At 40.3% G+C, this 23,222-nt stretch overlaps 1 protein-coding gene across 3 annotated transcripts in view; it reads right to left on the bottom strand.

Moving 5' to 3' along the window:
- pappaa (pregnancy-associated plasma protein A, pappalysin 1a) overlaps positions 1–23,222 on the bottom strand; it is a 336,995-nt gene that overhangs the window by 6,600 nt on the left and 307,173 nt on the right. The window lies entirely within an intron of this gene.

The raw sequence follows: 23,222 nt of genomic DNA, 5'->3' as shown, positions 1-23,222 counted from the left end.
GCTGCAAGTTACTTTTTCAAAATTGTCAAAATAATTTCAAAACACTGAAAATATGGCCAGGCCCTTTTAATAATGTTATAAAAAATTGTTAGGGGCACATGGAATTGTCAGGGAGTGAGGAGGAGGAGCTGACAAAGAATTATTAGAAGATGGAGTTCATTGCTGACTATTGAACCGTCATAACATGTTATCAGTGAATCTACTGAACTAGTGGGAGACAAACATACTTTTAGTAACAAGCTAAAAAATGGTCACTCAACAACATTCCCAGGAAATTTAGGCCCAGACTTTATTCCATGTAAGTGTCATTGCTAAATGGCGATTGATTAGCTCAGTTCAGTTGGCTGAATAGCAGGTTTGTGATCCACAATGTGGCCAATGGCAGAGGTTCAATTCCCATTTGGCTAAGGGCAATATGAAAGTTCCAGATGCTCAACCTCACCCCTCACATAATGTGTGATGACCCTCAGGTTAAACAACCACATCATAAGAGAGCAGCCCTCTGTGACTATGGCAACAGTACCTTATATTGTTAAGTATCGATAAATATTTAAGTCTTAACTTCAATATTTTCTACTGATGACTACTTGTTCAGGAAAAGAGGGTGAAAACTAAGATTTTTGTTTCATTGTTGTGCAATATAGTATAATTGAATTTAGTTTCCTTTCTGTAAATCTTTATACTGTTGGAAATCTTGTATGGAGCACATGCCTCAGTTTGGTATAAGTAATTGTCACAAAGATAAGTATGTTCCTATAGCATGCTGTTGGTGTAATATTCAGGAATGTCAATATTTCTTGTTCAGCTTCACCAGGATACTGGCCATTTGATGGTTCTGTTGAAGATGTCTCTTAAAAGTTAGTGGGCAAATTGTATCTTTTTAAAAAACAAACATGTATTGCCTGACTAGGAAATGCCATTGACTAAGAAATTACTTTATTCTGTGGATGTGGACCTTACATGTGAATTTTCTTTCGGAATTTCCAAACTGTGTCAAAACCCCATAGGTGTTATTTTCTGCTGCTGTTTTAAACTTATGTTTGGAAAACCATTGGGAAGTGTATGCCTTAACTTTGCTGTGTCCTGCCAGTAGGTGAGGCTCTCTGCCAGAAAGGCGATGCCAGAAATGTACCCCTCATATATACATCATCTAAATCTTTTGCAGTTGCCTGTTGTTTAGTTTGGAAGGTTTGTTCATATTTATCAATTTGGATCGGAAAAATAAGACGTCAGAGAACAAGGCCTCCAACCAGCCAAGTTCATTTGCGAACACTTAATGTTCTCATGTACATTCTAATATTTTATATTTTTCTCCAGAATTTAACCCATTTCAGATAAAACTGCATGGGGGTGAATGGCAACCTCTGCTGTGCTGAGAGAAAACAAGAGATGAAAAGATTCATTAAGAAGCTTAAAATATATCTTTTTGATGCAGAAAAGAATCCAGTTTTTATTGACCGCCCATTCTCCTGAATGGCTATAAATAGAAGCTTTCATTATGGAACTGCATTAGTCTAATTTAAAACTGTGTTTGTATTTTGCTTTGTGGCATTTTACCAAATCAAAGCAGTACATGTTAATGCAAATTAATCTTGAAATAGTGTTGAAACGGAGATGGTGATTTGCTGAGCTGTTAAACTTAGTTTTTATTTTAAATATCAGCTCCCGCAGTTTAACCATGAAGCTGTATTGGGAACTGGACAGCCAGCATCCTCAGAGAAGTTGTAGAAACCTGGCCTCATATTTCACTTAGAGAACTGCTGTCAGTGTACATGATGTGTGCAGTCTGCTAGGACAGTGAAGATTGTATCACTCATTTCCACAAAAGGAGCTACTGAAAAGTAATCTGCACATTTTGGGAAAAAAAAACAAGTAGAGTTTTGAAAGTAGTCATGCTCAGCAAGTCTCTTCTTCCTGCATTAACCTACTTTTGGTTAGTCCAACATTACTCTAGCCACTGAAGGACTGAAGATCTTGCTTCATTTTGCAAATGCACATCTCAGAGCTGAGTGATAAACGCGACAGATTAGGAGGCTAAAGTGTTTAGTCTGTCACTTAGTGCTTTGAGGGGATATTCCTCAGTAACGTGTCACTTCACATGTGGATAAGGGATTTGTTCTGTGGTCCCAGCTGAGGTTGGATCACAAAGTCTCGTGCCTGTCATGAACTTGTTTAGGACCACCCTTGTTGTAGTGGTTTGAAGCCTGCCATTCAACAAGTCGGGTTTTTCACAAGAAACTTGATAGTGTTTCTGATATCTTGATCCAAAGGAAAGCCTTAGAAAAAGTACTCTTTATTTCGTAAGTTCTCTGCTATCCAGGAGTCAAATACATATTAGATTACTTACAGTGTAGAAACAGGCCTTTCGGCCCAACAAGTCCACACTGACCCTCCGAAGAGCAACCCACCCAGACCCATTCCCCTACACCTAACACTATGGGCAATTTCAGCATGGCCAATTCACCTAACCTGCACATTATTGGACTGTGGGAGGAAACCGGAGCACCCAGAGGAAACCCATGCAGACACAAGAAGAATGTGCAAGCTCCACACAGACAGTTGACAGAGGTGGGAATTGAACCCAGGTCTCTAGCACTGTGAGACAACGGTGCTAACCATTGTGCCACCATGCCACCCGACATTGCAATCAGTGCAGTTGGAGCAAAAAACAGTTGCTGAGCAATGCAAACATCACAAGAGAAGATTGGATGCCAGTATTCTTTTTCCACATCCTCTCAATACTAAAGACACCCTCTGTATTTTACTTAAGTCTAGTCAATAAATGCCCTTAACTAACATTAACCTAGGTGTTTGAAGTCTGAGGAAATAATCCCATGAGGTCAACAAGGGATTTAGTTTCTCAGAAAGAATATAACTAGAATTCAATTAATCTTAATTCATTACACCATGGGAAGAGTAACACAGGGGTATTCACCATGCAACAGGTACAATTATGTTGTTTTCTATTCAATGTAAATTTACAAGGATTGGTAAAACTGATGAGTTCTTTATGCAAATAGTCATATTTTTAAATATAGAATTACCTGGGAGACTACTGTACAACTTAACTTGACTCTGGACTTGGAGGCTGGCTACAAGTAACAGGACTGATGCATTATAGATATTTTTCTAATCAACCTGGTCAGATAAAGAGTCATAGAGTAATACAGCACCAAAACAGACTCTTCCGGCCAACTCGTCTGCACCGACCAGATATCCTAAACTGATCTATTCACATTTGCCAGCATTTGGCCCATATCCTTCAGAACCCTTCCGATTCATATACCCATCCAGATTCTTTTGAAATGCTGTAATTGTACCAGCCTCCGCCACTTCCTCTGGCAGCTCATTCCATACATGCACCACCTTCTGCGTGAGAAAGTTACACCTCAGGTCTCTTTTAAATCTTTTGCCTCTAGTCTGAAACCTATGTTGAGAATGTAGTGCTGGAAAAGCACTGCAGGTCAGGTAGCTTCCAAGGACCAGAAGAATCGACGTTTCAGGCATAAGCCTTTCATCGGAAATGACATTTCTGATGAAGGATTAGACCTGAAATGTCAATTCTCCTGCTCCTTGTTCAGCAACACCCCCCAGGATCTTAGCATGAAGTGTATAAGTCCTGTCTTGTTTTGCCTTTCCAAAATGCAGCACCTAACATTTATCAAAATGAAAGTCCATCTGCCCCTTCTCCGCCCATTGATCAAGGCCCCATTGCACACTGAAATAATCTTCTTTACTGACCATCAGTTTTGGTGTCATCTGCAAACTTACTAGCCTTTACCTCCTATATTCACATCCAAATAATTTATATAAATGATGAAAAGCAGTGGATCCAGCACCAATCCCTGCAGCTGATAATAGGCCTCCAATCTGAAAAACGACCTTCCACCTACACCCTCTGTCACCCAACTTCAAGCCAATTTTGTATCCAACTGGCTAGCTCTCCCAAATCCATGTGATCTAACCTTACTAACCAGTCTACCATGCAGAACCTTGTCAAACACCTGTTAGGGCATACTAAAATGAAACAAAATAAAGTACATCTTATGACACACCTCTGAAGCATGTGGGATTTGAACCTAGCAATTCTGGGCCAGTGGTAGAGGCAGTACCACAAGACCCTGACTACCATGTTAAACCCTTTCAGTGGGGGTAGTGATTGACAGCAGCTTAAGCTAGGCCCTCTTAAAGCTTCTTATCATATTGCAACAGGTTTAATTGTACCCAGGTGATGAACATTAACTTGAGCTGCTGTATAAATAGGAACAGGCGAAATATCTCCTAGTTAGGTCATCTGACTGTTTGGAAGCTGAGTCTATGTAAAAAAACCTTCAAGAAGTGTGTGAACATTGACACTGTTAAAAATCACACAACACCAGGTTATAGTCCAACAGGTTTATTTAGTAGCACTAGCTTTTGGAGCACCGCTCCTTTATCAGGTGGTTGTGACAGTGCTCTGAAAGCCAGTGCTTCCAATTAAACCTGTTGGACTATAACTTGGGGTAGTGTGATTTTTAACTTTGTACACCCTAGTTCAACACCGACACCTCCAAATCATAACACTGACACCAGTTTCATTCTTGACCAGCTGGAATTCTGCAGTAGAACAATATGTACCAAGTTAAGTCGGGTGGGGCAGGAAGATCCTGTGCTAACAAGGCACCAATACACTATTTAATGGTGTTGAATAATTCTGTTGAAGGATTTTAGGCATTTGGAGTAAGGGATTGAATGTAATCCTTGAAAGTTTTGGAAACTGTTCCAGCAAAACAAATTATCGTTCGACTCACAATACCACAAGTGAAAAACACTTGATCCAGAACGAGCATTTCAAAGTGGACTTTGTCTGTTGGTTTAACACATGTGTCACTTATAGCTTCAACAAGCATTGCAATCGATTTTGAAGAAGTTTTTAATTGACCTGATCAGGCATGTTGTGACACACTTCTGCAACATGTGGGAATTGAACCTCGGCCTTCTCGGTCTTGAACTACACTCCTTCAAATGCCTCAGCAGTTAGTCAGCACAGTCTGTTCAAGGGCATTAACCATCTATTCACAACTAAAGCAGATTGACAGCACGAGAAGGTCTAAACTCATTCAATCTCAGTTTATCTCAAAAGTTGGACTATAGCTGCAATATTTTTGTACAGTGTTTGCTTCAAATATGCTTTTATGCCAATATTACATCCCAAATGAAAGTCCATGGCCAGAATTTCAAAGGTGGGGTTTACTTTTTGCACAAAACGATCCAAGATGTCTTTACCGCCAAACATTTGTGTCAACGCAATCTTAAATACAATGTTACGCCATTTATTACACTTGTCAGTACAGGAGTCATTTATAAAAATGTCAGTTTTGGGCTCCATTTACACCACCATCATCACATCAATGTAATTTTGGCTGCATACCAATACAGAAGTGATAGCATCAATCAGAAGACTATCAAGTGCAGGAAAGCCCTGAGGTGAGTCTTCCACCACAACAACATCTCACACAGGCTTGAATTCCCAAAGAGTAAAAATCTATCCTTAGAGCCATTGCCAAAGAAAACATGGTTTACAGTGAATTCTGGCTCCCTGTGATGATACATGAGAAATACTGTAACATCTTGTATCCTGCACACAATGCTAATTCCAGACCTCGACTGGCCAGTCATGAAATTGATTTCTACTAAGTGTCAGGGTTATGCATAACCTAGCTGTGCTGTCTTGGTACTTCTGCTGGTTTAATGCATGTTAAAGTTGCCTCAAACTTGGCTTCAGTTTCAATTACAAATGAACACAGCATAACTATGATGTCTTCGTCTTCTGTACCAAATAATAGATTCCATTGCTTGTCAGACGAAACTATTCAGTGTAGAAATTGTAATGTTTTTGACATTGGTGAGACTACAACTGGAATATTGTGTCCAGCTATGGTCTCCTTACTTGAGGAAGGATGTAGTGGCACTAGAGACAGTTCAGAGGAGGTTCACCAGGTTGATTGCAGGGATGAAAGGGCTGTCGTATGAGGAGCGTTCGAACAGCTTGGGCTTGTAATCACTGGAGTTTAACAACGAGAGGGGGGGATCCGATTGAAGTATATAAAATGCTAGAGGGAATTGATAAGATGGATGTTGCCCTTCGTGGGACAGTATCGAACAAGACGTCATAGATAAAGACCGAGAGGAGGTCAGTTCAAAACTGAGATGAGGAGAAACTACTTCTCTCAGAGGGTTGTGAATCTGTGGAACTCACTGTCCCAGAGCGCAGTGGGGGCAGAATCAATCAACAGATTCAAGAAAGAAATATATAGGTATCTGATGAAAAGCAGGATAAAGGGCTATGGGGAGCAGGTGGGAAAATACAGTTCAGACCAGGATAACATCAGCCACAATCATGTTAAATGGCAGAGCGGGCTCAAAAGGCTGAATTGCTCACTCCCGCTCCTAATTCCTGCATTCCTATGAAAGTTATTTTCATAACAAACCATCACATGTTTCAGAGGTAAGAGCGCAGCTGATCTTCAGTGAGGCTTATGTGTAAGTGCTTAATAGATGGGAAAATATATATCAGAGGTGATTTGCTGATGGGGGATAACAAAATAGTTCAGTTCTGTTTAAGAGTACTTCTGGATACAAACAAAAAGGTTCGCTTTTGCCATCTCTCTCCAGCAACCTCTCCTGCTTCTTTGGTTGTCTGCATTGCCCTTTGCCAGGCATCACATGTAATTTCATTCATTGGAAACAAGGGTGATTTAGACATGGCAGATAATGAGTGAAAAGTACCAAGGGTGATTTGGAAATGGAAAACAAAACCATTCAATTGTGTGTAACAGCACTTCTGGGCATCTTAAAATAAAAGGGTGGCATTTTTGGAGGGCTTCTTTGCTGCAGTGTCATTGTCCCTATCACAGAGCCAGGAGGTCCAAATTCAGAAGGCCCACATGCTCCAGGGGTGTAGAAGGTAAATTGACTCCTGCTTCCTTTTGTTTGATAAATGGATGATTTTCGGTGGACAACACGATGGTTAGCATGTCTGCCTCACAGAGCCAGGGACCTGGGTTTGATTTCAGCATTGGATAATTGTATGGAGTTTGTACATGGCTGCATGGGTTTCCATTGGGGAGTCCATTTTCTTCTGACAGTCCAAAGATGTGCAGGTTTAGTGGACTGGCTATCTTAAATTGCACTGTAGTTTCCAGAGATTGCGGGCTAGGTGAATTAGCCATGGTTAATGCAAGGTAATAGGGATATGGTCATGAGGGTGGGTCAGGGTAGGATGGTCAATGGACTGTATGGCCTCTTCTGCCCTATAGGGTTTCCCTCCTATGATTCTGTGATTAGCGTAATAGCCTTAAACTTATGCCAAGCATGCCCCATCAGTGAAATTTTGAGACCAGTGAAAGTGTAGCTCGAAGAGAGATGGGAAGGAAATCTGGGCAATCCAAGCAGACAAACAATGGGAGAAGCTACCTGACTGGCACCAGCAAGTAACCAAGTAGTGCCAATTTATTGATCATTTAAGGTCAGTTTGTCCATATTGCCAAGATCCTGCTGGTGGCAGATGGGGCCCACAGTGTAGTTTGTAGGCCTTGGGAGGCAGTGAAGCTGCATAACCCACCACATCGACATCCTCCAGCCACACAATCCCCCACCCCCAACCCCTGCCGACCCATTTTTGTCACAGGTCTCCAACTGTGACTGTAGGCTATATAGTTGCAATCATTGTATTTATCTTGTAGGAGTGCTCCCATCTCGAGATGCCCTGGTGTTTCCTTTGCCTGTTGCAGCAGCATTCATCTCTCAAATGAAGACAGCAACAGGCCATTGGCCCACTGAGGGGCTGTCGCCAAAATGTTTGTGAAAGACCAGCCTCTGAATTCACTACTTCCAGAAAGTACTCCCAGGCTGAATAAGAGGCATCACCAGCAAGATCTTTATCCAGTTTTTGGTCCTGAACACTAGAAATTCTCCAAATGGTAAGATAACATTGAATGAATACAAAGCTTTGTAGCTACATGAAGGCGATAGCCAGTGTTCAGTTGGAGCAGACATTGGTTCCATGACCAATTTATTTGGGCTCACCTTTTTGAAAACACCTCTCACTTTCATTTGCATACTAGAGGACATTTTCATGAATTGGTCACCTCATTAACAGGTCAAATATTGGACCCGTCCTATGCAGGACTCTTCAGTTAGCCTATAGCCACAAGCAAAAGGTTTCTTTACCAAAGGTATTACTTTTGTGCAAACCATGCAAGTGCTTGCAAGGACCACTTCAGAACCAGACAATAGCTTGAAATAATTGCTTGGGAATACAGAACTGAAACATCACTACCAGGAGGTAAGAAGATGAAACTTTTCATCTTGCATTCATTGTGACTGTGATGCAGGAAAAGGGCTTGATTTTTAAAAAAGGCATCAATTTATGCAACATGAGAAGAGAGTGCTGATTGGTTGGGCTATCAATCCTGTTACTTTTAGATTAGATTCCCAACAGTGTGGAAACAGGCCCTTCGGCCCAATAAGTCCACATCCACCCTCCGAAGAGTAACCCATCTCCCTCTGACTAATGTACCTAATACTATGGGCAATTTACCATGGCCAATTCACCTGACCTGCACATCTTTGGACTGTGGGAGGAAACTGGAGCACCCAGAGGAAACCCATGCAGTCACGGGGAGAATGTGCAAAATCCACACAGACAATTGCCTGAGATTGGAATCGAACTCGGGACCCAAGTGCTGGGAGGCAGTAGTGCTAACCACTGAGCCACCAGGCTCCTGGTCTAAGAATTAGGATTGTGAGTTAAGCTTATTTTTAAAAATCCACTGTTCAGTTTTGTGATGGCACACCTCTGGGATAGATAGGACTTCAACATAGTTTTTCTGATTCAAAGGCAGGAACACTACCACTGAAGAATAGATTGGCAGTGAACTGCTCTTGCTGCATCTCCATATCAATGAAAGCCCAACCAATTAGCACTCTCTTCTCATGCTGTATAAATTGGTGCCCCTTTTCATCAAACCTGAGTCCTGATGAGTGCTTGATGAAAAGGTTTGATTTCTGGCCTCCTTTTTAACAATGTATATAAATTTTGGAGAGTAAATAGGCTGGTAGATCAAAAGGCCTAATGTGTTTTGGTCAATCTAAATGCTCTGTCCACGTTTCACTGAATTTCTCAATGCCTTCCCTCTGCAATATTCCCCACAAGAGTGAATCATGTCAAAATCTAAGATCAGGCCTATTAATCAAACTACAAAGCAGAATCAGTGCTATCAAAGACTCAGTTTTCTGAGGTTTCAATTGTTTCTCAAATCAATCTTAATCAGGTCCTTCAATCAGCTTTCCTGGTAACTTTGAGATGGAAAGCTTCTACCCAGCTCCCCTTTTTTGCTAATGAATTTATTTTGTTATTTCCAGTTTTAGCTTTGGTATTTAAAGTCAGTCAGAAAATGTTTCCGCATCAATTTAGTGGATTCCTTTAATCTGGAGCCAATCCTTTGGCCTTCTACTCAGGCCAGTGCTTACCGACTAACAGCTGCCTGCTCTTGCCAGCTCAGCAACAAGCAACTACGCTGGCGGTAATGCCACATCCCCATTAAAGATAAATGATGGTGCTAGCTGAAACTGTGCCACCATCACTGTGACAGTGAAATTTAGCAATGACTTGAAGGCAAACTTTGCTGACTCCAACAATATCCCAACTTTCTTTATGCCTATTTGATATTAGTTTAAAGATGAACAACCGACATTAACGCCAACTACAAATGTATGAGGGTCCTACAACTTTGGTAAGTTCTGAACAAGGGTCACCATATCCAAAACGTTGACCCTGCTTTCTCTTCACAGAGGTGAAAGTGAGGACTGCAGATGCTGGAGATCAGAGTCAAGATTAGTGTGGTGCTGGAAAAGCACAGCAGGTTAGGCAGCATCCGAGGAGCAGGAAAATCGACATTTCGGACCAATTCCTGATGAAGGGCTCCTGCTCGAAATGTTAATTTTCCTGCTCCTCGGATGCTGCCTGACCTGCTGTGCTTTTCCAGCACCACACTAATCTTTTCTCTTCACAGATGCAGCCAGACCTGCTAAGATTCTCCAGCAATTTCTGATTTTGTTCCAATTTTGAGCTGGTTTGAAAATCTTCTTCAGGCAGCAATGAAAGGTAGAGTGGGTGGAGTGGAGATGGCAATGGATGAAGTCAAAGTGCTTCAATTGCTGAAACCAAGACATTGGTTAGGCCACTTCGGAATATTGTATGCAATTCTGGTCTCCCTCCTATAGGAAGGATATTGTGAAACTTGAAAGAGTTCGGAAAAGATTTACAAGTATGTTGCCAGGGTTGGAGGATTTGAGCTACAGGGAGAGGCCGAATAGACTGGGGTTGTTTTCCCTGGAGCATCAGAGGCTAAGGGGTGACCTTATAGAGGTTTATAAAATTATGAGGGGCATGGATAAGATAAATAGGCAAGGTCTTTTCCCTGGGGTGGGGGAATCCAGAACTAGTGTGCTTAGGTTTAGGGTGAGAGGTGAAAGATATAAAAGAGACTAAGGGACAACTTTTTCGTGCAGAATGTGGTGTGCATATAAAATGAACTGTCAAAGGAAGTGGTGGAGGCTGGTACAATTACAGCATTTAAAATACATTTGGATGGGTTTAGAGGGATATGGGCCAAGATGGGGCTAGATTAGGTTAGGATTTCTGGTCAGCATGGACGAGCTGGACTGAAGGGTCTGTCTCTGTGCTGTACATCTTTATCTCTCTATGATTCCATCTCTTCTCCTTCTATCCTGAGCAACAATCAATGCTGTTTGTTTATGATCTTGTTCCTGCCTGTTACTTGAAGAGGCTGCTGTGTTGAATAAAATGCATCTCATGGACTGTGCTTTGCAAATGAATACTTAGCTGAGGACTGTTACACTGGTGGAGCAATATTCAACAACGCCAGTGCAGGATGATATTTATTTTGTTTTTACTGCTTTTAGCAGTGAACCTGTCTGAAATCAATGCCTTCATTCTGTGTACAAAGTTTAAAAATCACACAACACTCTATGTGTGTGTGTGTATATGAGAGTATGTGTGTGTGTATGTGTCTGTGTGAATGAGTCTGTGCGAAACAGCTGTAGCTGGGAGCCTTGCAGCTGGAACCAGTCATTGATTTGAAACTCTGAAAGAACTTTTGCAATTTTGCCCACAATGAACCAGGGTCTTCCAGAACGTTTGCAAAAGGCTTGCTGAAGGCAGTTGCAATTTGCAGGGTTCAGCCCATTGTCACTTCAAGGCACTGCAGGATCTGTGCTGTTTTTAAGTTCATTGCTGAACTTTAGTTATGGGCCTTTTATTTGTTTTTGCTTGCTAATTGCCATTAACAACATAATGACATTATAAAGTGTGAGCTCAGGCAATCTTTGCCTGTAGCCTAGGGAACCCACAGAAACTGTGCAAACGAAATCTACGTTGGTCTAGAAAACCAATGAGGTTAATAGCGGTTTGTAAGAGTAGCTTTGTAAATGCAACACAGTTAACACAAGGCTTTAATGGAGAACAGTTTGCTCTTACTTTTCCCCACAGACTGGATCATGTCAAATTCTAAGACCAGGAATCTTAAATCAATCTATGAAGTGGAAACAGTGCTTTTGAACACTCAATTTGCTGAAATTTTAATAGCATCCTTGGCCAGACAACATTTTAAAAACCAAAACATTAGCTAAAACTAACATTAAATGTCTTGTATTTTATGTTTTTGATCACGTTGATTTGTTTCTCCTCTTTTTTAGCCTTGAGTGCATTGGAGTAATAGAATGTGATCAGCTCAGAGGAGTGTTTTGTTTAACTTCTATCTTAAGCACTCCGACTAAAAGCTCTTCCACATAAAGTACTGCATTTAAACATTAGCTTGACAAAGTCAAGTTAACACACCTAGACTTATGAGCAAATGGGAGATGTGTTCCAGCTATAATTTTTATTGTGTTTTTCTCCCTTTCAGGAATCCTTCAGTCACTATTCTTAAGGATTTCATTTGCAGGCAATAATACTTGAGATCATTTACTCTGAGGGTTGTGTTGTTTTCCACTTTGGGACATCATGATGTCTCTCTGTCATTTGATAATTTTTCAGTTGATACAATCTCCTGAAGTAAGGTGTAGGATCTTGCAGGTTCATCAGAATCACAAGATCCTACCAGGTTTGAGCAGAAGAACACCGCCAGTAGATCGGGACTATTCTCACTTTTTATCTTAATTGGCTGTTTAGGTGCTACATGGGCCATATACAAGGTTTAAGTCAATCTCCAATGTTAAAGGAACAATTTTTAACTCAAACAAAACCAATGAAAACCTTGAGTTCGTTATTTACAGCAATAAACAAATGCTATCAGAATTCCCCAACTTAATGAATGGCAATTCTGAATTAAACTAATTTTATTCAAGGGCAGCTCCTTGAATTATTTACGTGAAGCTCGAGAAAGGAATGCAGTCTGCCTTTAAAAACCGCCTGGCCCTGATTTTGATAACTAGCTTGCTGTGCCCTGACTTTGAGGTGGAAGTAGGTTTGACACTTGCGTCTTCTTTAAGAAAACTACAGAGTAGTGTAAAATGTTCATCAAATTACTGCCTGGAAAAGAATTGATGTAAAATGTTCATCAAATTACTGCCTGGAAAAGAATTGTTGTTTTAAAAGAAATTAACTGTTTTTTAAAAAAGCACAAGTGCTGAAAGATTTACTTTAAAAATATAAAAAAGCTTCATTTCCGATCACTCTTTGGTCAGCATGGTTTGACCCCCACTGAGAATTGGTATGTTCCTTTTTTTTGGCATATTTTAAACTATGGCCCCTTAAAGACTTTGCTTTCCTTCTGTGAGGAACCCAATCCTCTGAGCTCATAAGCTCTGCTTCAGTCCAAACAGTTCAAAAGGCTCTGATGTTTGTTAGGCCTCACTATCCTTTCACAGTGGCCTCAACTCACAGGAGACCTGGTCTCAGATTGTTCAGCTTTTACTTTTGGCTAACATTCAAACGAAAAAAACAACTGGGAGATTACAGTCAGTGAAATGCCGGAGCAGGAAGGGAATTAAACGAAGATGAAGGTGGTATCTAATCGGCTATGGCTGGTGTTTGAGTCTGCCTTTTCTTACCTACAGCACTTGTGCAAGTGAACCCATAGGTTTTGTAGGTCAGTCAAGTTCCCCACCTCAAACTTAATGTTTTTGTAACATATCAAAGTTGCTTGCACAGGCAAAACTTTTTCTTCTGCAGTCTAATACGTAAGTTACAAATTAACTCAAGCGCTCGTTCATTCTGAACATATAACATTAGAATGGCTGTTTGCATGCTAAGGCCAAATTTATAGTAAAATAAATATTTTTCAGTGAGACTTTAAAAGACTCAATGGTAAGTTGCTCTAATCAGTCTGTCTGTGTAGCATAGCACATGTAATACTTTTGAATAAGAAGTACGTTAAATCAAGGATCATCTCTGAAGTATACCCTGACAAAGATGACGTAAAGTTAATGGCTTATTTTCTCCCTTCTCAATCACTTGATACAATTATTAAAATGAAGAATAAAAGGAATAGTTTTGTTGGAAGCAATAGTGTAAAAGCAGCTGTTTGAAAGTACAGTATTCAAGCCACTATACTTCCATATTTGTCTACGTAATGGCTTATTCATTTTTGTTAAGTCATGATGACAGTGACAGTGGAAGGCTGCATGTGGTTATTTGCTCCAAATATTTGAAAATATGGGGCAGTAGCAGCTATGTGCCCTTAAAAAAACATGTGACATGGTGGCTCAGTGGTTAGCACTGCTGCCTCACATCACCAGGGACCTAGGTTCAATTCCAGCCTCCGGCAACTGTAATTGTGGAGTTTGCACACACTCTGTGTCTGCGTGGGTTTCCTCCCACAGTCCAAAGATAGGCAGGTAAGGTGATTGGCCATACTAAATTGCCCACAGTGTCCAGGGTTGTGCAAGTTAGGTGGGTTAGCCATGAGAAATGCAGGGTTACAGTGGAGTGGTTCTAGATGGGATGCTCTTTGGCGGGTCAGTGTGGACTTAATGGGCCGAATGGCCTGCTTCCACACTGTAGGAATTCTAAATCTGAGGTGCCCCTGTTACCTTCTCCTCTGGACATAGCAAATCCTACAGCACTGTTTGAAGAACAGCGCTGGAGTTCTCTTATCAGCATTTAGCTTCAATTATTATCTGAAGCAGGCTACCTGCTTTACTTCACTGCTGTTTGTGAGAACTTACTGCGTATAAATTGACTGCTGTGTTTTCGGCATTGCAGCTGTGGCTGTCGAGATAGGACTGAAAAAAAAAATGCAAATGAGTCTTTGATTTATACTGAGATCCAACAGTGGTATCAGAAACATGAAGAAGGGCTCTGCTAGAAGGTTGGATTGACAGTACCTCAAGCCTGCCAGATCATCAGGCATAACATGTAGATAGGATTTGAAGGGAAAACTTGAGGTATGGCTTGAGCTTTTCTGAACAGACAGTCCTAGATGAAGAGCAACTATCTATCAAAAGTACTTCAATGACTTGGGACATCATAAGGTCAAGGTTTTTAACAGTATGGCATAAATGGAACTTTCTTGAATTGCTATTAGTATGGTCATACACAAATTATTTTTACGTGAGGAATCATAAATGTCCTCAGTTTCTTTCCTTGATTCTGGCTGATTGGATTCTGCCACCAACCTGCTATAACCAATGACAGGTCACCCCGATTGGCACACAGATATATATAAATATATATATATATAGAGAGAGAGAGAGAGAGAGAGAAAGAAAGAGTCATGTCCTACTTTAGTCCCAGCTCGGAGTTTGCTGGACTCTTAAGTTCACATCTTCCTGCTGAGCACAGGAAGGGATGGCATTAAGGGGTGTTTGTTTCTGGCTGAAAGGACAGCAGCTCTCTAAATGCATTCTGTAAGCTTAACATTGTTTATCCCTTTACCGTGCTTTTTGAGAGGTGAGTGATTAAAGTTGGCTGCTGCCAGTGACAACGGCACTACTCAATAAAGTTGCAGACTAAAAGGCTGCCAAGTTCATTTCAACAAAATATTTTATTTTTGCTGAAAGTTTTAAAAGGACAAAGTTCATGTGGGAGCATCAAAACTATGGCCGACTTTTCAAACCCTTCGAAACGGATTTTCTGAAAACAGTCCTAAAAGTGATAGATGTCACCAAGGGATTTTTTTTTGGGTTCGGAAAGCCTGCAGTCACTTAACTATATATTTTTCTTTAATCTGGTTACACACATTATTAACAGAAATTGAATACAATACTGACATAAAATAAGCTCTTGAAATTATTACAGCTTAATGTTTGTACAGTGTGTGTGCGTCACTGACTGGCAAGTGTGTACTTGCCACACACATGTATCTTTTATAATTATATGCTCATTATCAAAAATATCAAAAGCTTAAAACAGGCAGAAAGGTTTCAGGAAAGTAGATTTTATCTGCTCCCCAATTGCTCTGTGTTGCAGATGGAGCTCAAGTACTGTTGCCATGTGCTGAATCAGGTTGTTATATATTTATTAAATAGGTTAAATGCAAATTGAAATTAGCCGTATGCGGCTTTCAATCTGCCCAGATTCAGTTAATGAATCAGATCGCCTGTCGATCCTGAGGCCACAACTCAATCACAATCTGGAGTCTTTGCTCAATCGTGACAATATTTCAAATAAAAAAGACTGAAGCTGAAAATTAAATAGACGCAATTACTTATCTATTCCCTTAAAATCAGAAGTTTGCAATTCATCACTGGTTTGTCATTGGCTTGCAATTTTTAGGGAGTGATGGCACTTTTTGTAACTTTTCTCTTTTCCTCATGGAAGAGACTGCAAACTGTATTAACATTCGTATTTGTTTTTGTTTATTGAAATAGGAGGTAGATTGGGAAAATGGACACGTTGAGAACAGTGGAATTGAATCTACATTTAAAAATGCAACTTCGAAGCAGCAAACATAGCTCCCATTTGAATCTTTCAATAAACAAAAACAGATTTGAATGGGAGCTATGTTTGCTGTTTCAAAGATGCATTTTTAAGTTTAGATTCAATTCCACTGCTCTCAAGTTGCCCACTTTCCCTACCTCCTATTTTGACTCAGTCCACTCCAGGTCCACCTAGATAATTTAAACTGACAATTCATTGGAGCACTGCGGGTGGCACAGTGGTTCAATGGTGAGCACTGCTGCTTCACAGTGCTAGTGACCCAGGTTTGATTCCAGCCTTGGGCAACTGTCTGTGTGGAGTTTGCATATTCTCCCCATGTCTGCGTGGGTTTCCTCTGGATTTTCCCACAGGCCAAAGATGTGCAGGTTAGGTAAATTGGCCATTCTAAATTGCCTATAGTGTCTGGGGATGGGTAGGTTAGGTAGATTAGCCATGGTTAACACACTAAAACAGCAGCTAATGAACTTGAAAGGCCCTATACAGACAACAAGCAAAACTAATGCCATTTACAAAATACCTTGCAAGAACTGTAACAAATACTACATTGGACAAACAGGCAGAAAACTAGCCACCAGGATATATGAATATCAACTAGCCATAAAAAGACACGACTCACTCTCACTAGTATCCTTACATATAGATGAGGAAGGACACCACTTTGACTGGGACAACACATCCATCCTAGGACAAGCCAAATATAGACACACAAGAATTCCTAGAAGTATGGCATTCCAACTGGAACTCTATCACCAAACACATTGATTTGGATCCTATTTACCACCCCCTGAGATAAAGAACAGGAAATGACTTCATCATAGGAATGATGTCACCACAGGATATGACATCACCAATCCAAGGAAACCCAAACATATAAATAGAAAGCAAGCTACACCACCAGTGTTTCATCCAGAGGCTCACTGAAGATGTTACCTCATATGGTGACGAAACGTCTGAAAACAAACCTTCCAGCTCAGCAAGCAAATCTACATCCAGAGTATTGGTAACAATACTAACCAGTGAATAAAACTTGACCATAATTAGTAGGATGCATTAAATTGTACTTTGTTAAGATAAGAGCCTCCTCTTGTTAAGAATCATTCTTCCTCTAAATAGATCCTGAGATCCAGGTAAGGAAAGAGGAATGGTAACAACATCATTGTACCTGCAAGTACCACATGGTGGTCAGTAATGAGCATTGTTTCTTAATACCACAAAGGTGCAACATCAAAAATCCATTGGGTCTTGCACAAGAAATTTCCTAATGACTCTGAGTTTACAGTTTTAAAAACGTTACCATATCAAGACCGACTCATATTAATGATCAGCAGTTAGAAGCACTTGAACAAACAAGCAATAAGCAGGAACTCATGGAAGGACCAACAAGGGAGGAACTGGCAGCCCAGGCTAAAGCCTTTACTTCAGATCTGGAGAGAGGCACACAAGAAGCAGTGTGAGGTAAAAAGACCTTAAAGACTAGTCACACTTGGAAGTTGCAGATTCCATTTGTTAAATAGGATCTGTGGGAGTATCCACAGAGGTTCAGCAAAATGCTGTTTAAGTAAACCTAAAAATTCCTGGGGAGAGACTTTAAATTAATAGAGCAAAGACCAGTTTGAGAGTAACTGAAGTGAATACGAAGAATGTTTACAGCTTGCAATGAGTATTGCTGCCTCAGCAAGCAGCTGACAGCAAGCATGACTATAGCAAGAAAATCCAGAACCATAAAAGTTCTTAATACCAAGGTTGCAGAACATTGTAAAGCCTAATTAAGACAGCAAAAGGGGTATTTTGTAAGCTTAAGCAGACAGAGTCTAACAGAAGAAGATGTTTAGAAGATGTTTGTACCCTTGATAAGAGTGGGCTGCCCATAATTTAGATTGCAGTTGTGGAGGGAAGAGTTTATTAAAGGTTGCAGACACAAAGCTTTATTTGGTGAAGCCAGGAAAATTAGGTATATTGTGTATCAGTTGTGAATGGCAGAAATAATTCATATTTCACACAAGCAGCAGAAAACCTCGATTTTGACTGGAAAAATGTGATAAGATTAGATTCCCTACAGTGTGGAAACAGGCCCTGCAGCCCAACAAGTCCACACCGATCCTCCGAAGAGTAACCCACCCAAACGCATTTCCCTCTGACTAATGCACCTAACACTACGGGCAATTTAGCATGGCCAATTCACCTAACCTGCACATCTTTGTGACTGTGGGAGGAAACCCACGCAGACACAGGGAGAATGTGCAAACTCCACACAGACAATAGCCTGAGGCTGGAATCAAACCTGGGATGTTGGTGCTGTGAGGCAGCAGTGCTAACCACTGAGCCATCATGCTGCCCCTCGCTGTTACTAATTAACAGAAGTAAAAGGTTTAAAAGAAGGAAACCAAAACAGCTTTGCTATTTACTGAAGGAAAGTTCTTCCAGGAAAGGTGATTGCAACAACATTAAAAGATTTAAATTAAGAAGAATAACTAATCACATGAGGAACACAGAGCAAGAGCAATAATTATAGGCTGTCAGGTTTCTTACCAGTGTATGGGCCAACTAGAACCATAGGATTTTTCATCTTGGGAAAAAGCTGTTCTTGAGATATAGGACTGTTTCAAACTTGAACACACAATCACAAGCTGAACAAGTAAATAGGACTTACTGCTGATTACAATATGAATCACCAAAACATCGAAAATACAGGCACTTCTGAAGACGTTCTACATAGTTTTGAGATTTCTTCAAGCTGAAAACAAATAAAGTTCTTGCCAAGAGCAAGACTTAACAAAAGAATTCAACTTCTGGGGAATCCCATATTAATAATTTAATGTTAATTAATTGATATTAATAATCTCTATAGATTTGTGGAAAACTTGCCATGGAACTTTGAATTCAGCTTTCATAAAAGACACAAATGTTGGAATTATGAATGAATATTTGTCAGTTTTATTACAGACCAAAGAAGATTTAAGTGCGTAAAAAGCTATTCAGATTGTGCTGGAAGCAGAAATCAGAAAGAATCACTGAGAAATCCTAAGAGAAGGAAAGTTTTATCGCAGGAAGTCAACAGAACACCTCCACTTTATGAACTGTAGAACTCTACGGTTACATGTGACTGGCTAACACACAGTACAGTCAAACAACAGTTACGAAGAATCAGTGGCATTGCTGTGAAATGAAAAAAAGCCTCACAAACAGTGCCCAGTTATGACAAAATAATGCTACAGCTGTAAATGAATTGACCACTTCCAGAAGATGTACCCATTTCAGACACAGAAAAAGCATCACAGAATAGAATCCCTACAGTGTGGAAACAGGCCCTTCAGTCCAACAAGTTCACACCAACCCTCCAAAGAGTATCCTACCCAAACCCATTTCCCTACATTTACCCCTGACTAATGTACTAAACCTACACATCCCTGACTGTTATGGCAATTTAACATAGCCAATTCACCTAACCTGCACATCTTTGGATTGTAGGAGGAAACCCATGCAGAATACACAAACTGCACACAAATAGTCACCTGAGGCTGGAATTGAACCCAGGTCCCTGGTGTTGCAAGGCAGAAGTATTAACCACTGTTAAATAAAGCTACTACTTATTCAAAGATGTTAATGTGTAGAACCACCAGCATTACAGTAGAGACCCAATGCATTTTTAAGGAAAATTGGTAATTAAACTGACTCAAATTTGACAGAACTAGTTTATATCAATGGACATCTCACTAATTTTAAGCTTGATACAGAGGCAATATCAATATTAGATCAAATATTATTGCTGAAGAAACAGAAAATATAGCGCACAGAAATGAACCAATATGGTCAAAGTAGTTTAACTCACATGATAAAAGGCTACGACAACAGATGACTGGGCACCGCGCAACAATCAACAGACAGTTGGGGAACATTTCGGCGGTCCAGGACATTCGACCTCGGACCTTCGGGTGACTATCCTCCAAGGTGGACTTCAGGACAGGCAGCAGCGAAAAGTGGCTGAGCAGAGGCTGATAGCTAAGTTCGGTACCCATAGGGAGGGCCTCAACCGGGACCTTGGGTTCATGTCACATTACAGGTGACCACCATTGCACTATACACACACACAGGCACTCCTATACACACATACACATGGACACACATATACACAGACGTGCACACAGACACCCAAATACACCCTTACAGACACACACACTCCCACATTCACACATGCACCCCCTCACAGACTTAAGACACTCTGCACTCACTACACACACACATACATGTTCTCACACTCACAACCCCCAACCCAGACAGACACACACACACACAGACAGACAAAGACGCACATGCACACATATATTTTGTGGGGTGAATTTGTACTTGCAGGGTAACATTGTACTTTGCTCAAAAGCTGCATGCATTCATGTAGAACTCCGTTATCTCACTTTTTAGATTAGAATCAATCTAAACATCATGGCATAGACAGAGAACACAGGGGGCTAACACCTTCAACATATTGTCTAGCTATCACCATTGTTAACAGCTAACCTGAGAATGCAACTTTTTTAAAAAAAGGTTTTGTGATTTACACATGAAAGAAGTGAAACTATCACAGTATTCTAACAGATGAAAGGCTTAACAGACAATCAATTTTTCAATGTATAATTTCAGTTATTTCACACTGTCAATTTTTGCTATAAATTCTGTGTGTTAGAATTGAGCCCTCCACTACCAGCTGATGACAGAGCGACACTCCGAAAGCTAGTGTGCTTCCAATTAAACCTGTTGGACTATAACCTGGTGTTGTGTGATTTTTAACTTTGCACAAGATTAAAGTTATGGTACAAGCAACTCTTCAGCAGAAAAAGCATAAGAAAGTTGAAAATAAATATGAGATTTATAATGGACACCTTTTCTTTCAAGTTTGTATGCATGTCTTTATCTCAAAATGCTGGATGTGGTAGACAGTGTTCAATTAGAGACGGCAAATAAGTCAAGAGAAAGCAAGTTATGCCAAGACTATGCAAAGGGAAGCCAATCAGAGAGGTTGTTATCATCAAGCTAGTAAAGGGGAACGAGTAAAAGATTCAGCTGGACTTTCTGGATGCATGGTGGAACTCAAAGGAGAGTACACGTGAGACAGAGATGCAAAGAGAGAGAGAGAGAGACCTACACCACAAGGAATGGATAGGCATGCAAGGAGAAAAAAGACATTTGTTGTGTTAACTATATTGACGTGAGAGTTGTCTTATTCTGTCAACAGGAAGGAAATTTCAACTTTACAGGCGTAGTGAAAATATTTTTAATTTGTTTTATCACTTCAGAATTTTCAGGTCATCAATCAATGAGGTTTGTGAGCAGAAGAAAATACCAATGACAATAATAAGCAAAAAATCCCACTCAAGGGATGATTACCAACATTAAGGAATATTAACTGAAGTCGTTCAGACAGCAAAACCATCGGACCAAATTATTATCACAGACATGAATTTGATGTTGTTAATGTGGAAAGAGGCCATTCGGCCCATTGAGTCTGCACTGACCCTCCAAATAGCATCCTACTCAGACCCAGCTTCTCCCCATAACCTTACATTTACCGTGGCTAACCAACATAGCCTTCAAATCCCTGGACACTACAGGATAATTTAGCATCCACCTAACCTGCACATCTTTGGACCATGGAATGAAACTTGAGCACCCAGAGGAAACCCATGCAAACATGGAAAGGTCATGCAAACTCCACACATACAGTCACCCGAGAGTGGAATCGAACCTGGGTCACTGGTACTGTGAAGCAGTGCTGCTAACCACTGAGCCACTGTGCCACCTGCGCCATTTAATAAAATGATACAAGTTCAAAATGACCATTTTAATTCTTTATCTTCCAAAGCAGAATTATCAGTGCGTCTGACAGAGATAATGCTAAGCAAGCAGCAATCCTTCAGTACCATGACTAAGGATGGTTAAATGTCTGGTGCACCAGTACACTGATCACAGAGGGTGAATAAAGATGTCCAAACTAATCAACAAGTTGGAGTAAATATCTCTCAACAGATTGAGGATAAACATTTGCTGACATAAAATGAAGATGAGCCACACTTGATTGTATTCAAGTTGGATCAATATTCACAGATTTGGAACATAGTCAAAAAGAACAGGATCAGAAATCCAGATTCTGCAAAGAAAGTAATGTCTTCCTTGATGGAGGTTCACGAGATTAAAGGTACTCCAGATGTAATTGTAGGGCAACTACAGTGGAAGTGTAGTGGCAACTACACTCTCACGGAAAGACATTCATGAGATTATGGGTCCACCTGGGTTTGCAGGAATGACATTCTCTGCGAATGACATGCAAAACGTACACTGTCCTCCAGCAGAGATGGGTTTTAGAGGCCACACAAGATCAAGATCCACAATCATCAAGTTAGAGATCTACCAATCTAAAGAAAAATGTGAAATTCAGACTACTTGAATTTGTGAAATCAGATACTTGTTTGAGAAGAGATTAGTGATAAATGTAACTACACAAACATTAAATATGGGGAAAAAAGTTTTTGGGAAAAATGTCTAAAATAATGCTTCTGAAAGGGTTAATGTTGGAAGCTGTATTAAGATCCACCTAATCTGATAATGTCATCCAGTTCCATGATGTTGGGAGAGTAATTATCTCAAAGGATACAGAGGTATCAGCAATGTCTCTCAGTTCTGTCAGCAACAATGCCTGACTAGTTAATATTAGCACCTAATTTCTAGTAGGCAATAACCTATATAACAGCCCCTTCTGAAGATTCACTGACAATTTTTCCTTGACCACCATGAATCAAGAGGCTCTTAGACTCAGTTATTGCACGAGAAATGGTGACAGTAATACCAATCTTTGAATGGGATGTTTAACCTTGCTACACTAATTGGATGAACACGAGAGATCCCATTAAACTATTCATAAAACTGTGACTTCTCCAGACTAATTTACTTCTTTTGCCCAACACTACCAAAATGATTGAATTTCATTAGCCCCTGCACTTTGGTTGTTAATCGTTTGCAAAATCCTTTAAGATGTTTCTGCCAAGCCTGAACTGATGCAATCTTTAACACGTAAACCGATGACAATCCCTTGTAAAATTAGGTAATTCTACAACTGGTGATATCCAGAACTTGGTAAGAATTGTTATTTTTCTTGTCATTATTTCCCTTCACGCTTCCATAGCAACAGCCGCAGTAATGTTTTGGCACTTAATTTTACAGTGTGTCACCCTGACTGTGAATTAAGGGCTGGGTCTAGCCCTGGTGCATATTAACTAAGCTGTTGTAT

Source organism: Chiloscyllium plagiosum, unplaced genomic scaffold (assembly GCF_037043375.1).
Source record: "Chiloscyllium plagiosum isolate Xiang-an unplaced genomic scaffold, Cpla_swu_hap1 HiC_scaffold_21, whole genome shotgun sequence".
Lineage (NCBI taxonomy): Eukaryota > Metazoa > Chordata > Chondrichthyes > Orectolobiformes > Hemiscylliidae > Chiloscyllium > Chiloscyllium plagiosum.
The sequence above is the reverse complement of the archived record's forward strand: the minus strand, read 5'-3'. Positions and strand labels throughout refer to the sequence as shown.